The following is a 3,173-nucleotide window of genomic DNA, read 5'->3' on the forward strand; positions in this document are numbered from 1 at the left end:
CAAGGTAAAATTCAAGGACAACCAAAAGGCTAAGCTTTGGGATGCCCCGGAAGGCATCCCCTCTTTCGTCTTCATCTATCGGTAACTTTACTTGAGGCTATATTTTTATTCACCACATGATATGTGTTTTGCTTGGAGCGTCTTGTATGATTTGAGTCTTTGGTTTTTAGTTTAACACAATCATCCTTGCTGTACACACCTTTTGGGAGAGACGCACATGAATCGGAATTTATTAGAATACTCTATATGCTTCACTTATATCTTTTGAGCTAGATAATTTTGCTCTAGTGCTTCACTTATATCTTTTTAGAGCACGGTGGTGGTTTTATTTTATAGAAATTATTGATCTCTCATGCTTCACTTATATTATTTTGAGAGTCTTTTAGAACAGCATGGTAGTTTGCTTTGGCTATAAAATTAGTCCTAATATGATGAACATCCAAGATGGGTATAATAAAAACTATCATATAAATGCATTGAATACTATGAGAAGTTTGATACTTGATGATTGTTTTGAGATATGAAGATGGTGATATTAGAGTCATGCTAGTTGAGTAGTTGTGAATTTGATAAATACTTGTTCTAAAGTTTGTGATTCCCGTAGCATGCACATATGGTGAACCGTTATGTGATGAAGTCGGAGCATGATTTATTTATTGATTGTCTTCCTTATGAGTGGCAGTCAGGGACGAGCGATGGTATTTTTCTACCAATCTATCCCCCTAGGAGCATGCGCGTAGTACTTCGTTTCGATAACTAATAGATTTTTGCAACAAGTATGTGAGTTCTTTATGACTAATGTTGAGTCCATGGATTATACGCACTCTCACCCTTCCACCATTGCTAGCCTCTCTAATACCGCGCACTTTTTGCCGGTATCATACACCCACCATATACCTTCCTCTAAACAGCCACCATACATACCTATTATGGCATTTCCATAGCCATTCCGAGATATATTGCCATGCAACTTACCACCGTTCCGTTTGTTATGACACGTTTCATCATTGTCATATTGCTTTGCATGATCATGTAGTTGACATCGTATTTGCGGCAAAGCCACCCTTATAATTCTTTCATACATGTCACTCTCGATTCATTGCATATCCCGGTACACCGCCGAAGGCATTCATATAGTCATATTTTGTTCTAAGTATTGAGTTGTAAGTAAATAAAAGTGTGATGATCATCATTATTAGAGCATTGTCCCATGTGAGGAAAGGATGATGGAGACTATGATTTCCCCATAAGTCAGGATGAGACTCCGGCCAAAATAAATAAATTTTTATTTCTGTGCCCCTGGTTCCTTAGCTCTACTCATTCATCCCCACTATGTTAACTTTTGCTCACTTTTCCCCACTCCCTTGCCCGAAACCCTCATAACTGGTTATAACGGACGTTGCCATCGGGTCAATTGTTTTGACCGTTAGCTGACGAGTGGGGCCGCGTATACGTGGGCGCATGCAAGACCGCGGTCGTGGGGTAGCACGTGTCCATGGACATGCCCGAAACGTCCCATCATATAAAGAGGGCAACCACCTCCATCGCCCCTACCATTTTTCCCCAAATCCCCTCGCTGTCGCATCGTCTTCCTCTCCCCCACCGGCGTTGTCTCGCTCTCCCGCACTGCCTCCACCGCACCGTCTCGCTCTCCCCCACCGCATCCTCTTCCTCACCTTCATCGCCTCCATCTGTCAGATGGCCGACGCTCGTGGCGACGCCGACATAGCGGCCGGAGATGTGGTGGAGCTGCAAGGTCAGGGCGCGGTGACCGCGGATGTCGGCGGCGTCCACGGCGGTGCGGGGAAACTCGCAACCGCTGCGGATGTGGCGGGCTCCACCTCATCGCTGCAGAAGGTGACGGCGTCGAGCGGCGCAGTCCATCCCGATGCCCCCGTTGCGCCGCCTGCCGTGGAGGAGCAGGTATTTGCACTTGCTTAGCTTGTAGAGTTAGTTCGATTGTGATTCATACAGTAGTTCAGATGGTTAGAGTAGTTGGTTTGACGGATGGGTCGGGGTTTTTTGTATGGGTTGGGGGTGGGGGTTTTTGGACTAGGGTTTGTTGGATAAATTCGTTGCAAAAATGCTAGCTAAATGTTGTGAACTATGATTTTAGGTGCTGCAATGATTGGGGTTTTTAGATTTGTTTTTAGATTTGGATAAATTCGTTGCAAAAATGCTAGATGTTGTGAACAGATTGGGGTTTTAATGCTATGATGCTTATTAGATTTGTTTTTAGTGCTCACAGATTGGGGTTTTTAATGCTACTCAAGTTATTTGATTCAAGTTATATTAGCTCTGTTGTTCACAATATGTCCACAATGTGTAGCTATATTAGCTCTGTTGTTCAATGTGTGTGCATGACAATGGAAAATGCAAATAGGATCATAGTATATTAGCCCTATGATCAAGTGTGCATATCTAAATTTCAATATGTAGTTATATTAGCTCTATTGTTCAATGTGTGTGCATGACAATGGAAAATGTAAATAGGATCATAGTATATTAGCCCTCTGATCAATGTGTCATCTATGCATATCTAAATTTTCAATTGGCTTATGTATTTACTAGTGATGGATGTAATTGTATATTCAGGAGGATGATGGTAGGGGGAAGAGGAGGAAGATAGACTATACTTTCGACGACCCGTACGATCCAGCGTATGGTGACGACGAAGAGTATGAGGTAAGCCTACTTGAAATTTAGATTGTTCATTTAGTTCGTTTGACATGGTGTATTCCCATGAATCTATAATGTACTAATGTAATTCATTCGTGTGTGCAGTATGTCTCTGGGGAAGATGTGGATGTGGACCGCGGCAACTTCGCCTCCTTCAAAGAGAAGGAAGAGGAGAAGATCAGGATCAAGGGCGTGGATTACTACTACAAGAGCAAGACCAAAACTTGGCGTTGCCCCTACTGCACCACCAAGCCAAAGCCAAAGTCCGGCCGCTTCGTTCACCTTCTAGCTCATGCAGAAGATGTGGCCATCCATGGCGAGGACTACAAGATCATGGGGCAGCATGCTGCCCTAGCCAAAGTCCCGTCTCCCCTTCCCTGATGTTATGATGTTATGATGTGTTTTAAGTACTTTAGGTTGTTTGCTGAACTATGTGGGTGAACTATGTTTGTGAACAGGATGTGGGTTACCTTTTGGTGGTTCGATGAATTTTA

At 43.3% G+C, this 3,173-nt stretch overlaps 1 long non-coding RNA gene across 1 annotated transcript; it reads left to right on the forward strand.

Annotated features, from left to right (window-relative positions):
• On the forward strand, positions 1-3,173 carry LOC123163730 (uncharacterized). Its single transcript, XR_006481974.1, has 3 exons — positions 1-81; positions 2,596-2,685; positions 2,785-3,173. It is a non-coding gene; the product is annotated as an uncharacterized lncRNA (long non-coding RNA).

Source organism: Triticum aestivum, chromosome 7D (genome assembly GCF_018294505.1).
Source record: "Triticum aestivum cultivar Chinese Spring chromosome 7D, IWGSC CS RefSeq v2.1, whole genome shotgun sequence".
NCBI classification, from domain to species: Eukaryota; Viridiplantae; Streptophyta; class Magnoliopsida; order Poales; family Poaceae; genus Triticum; species Triticum aestivum.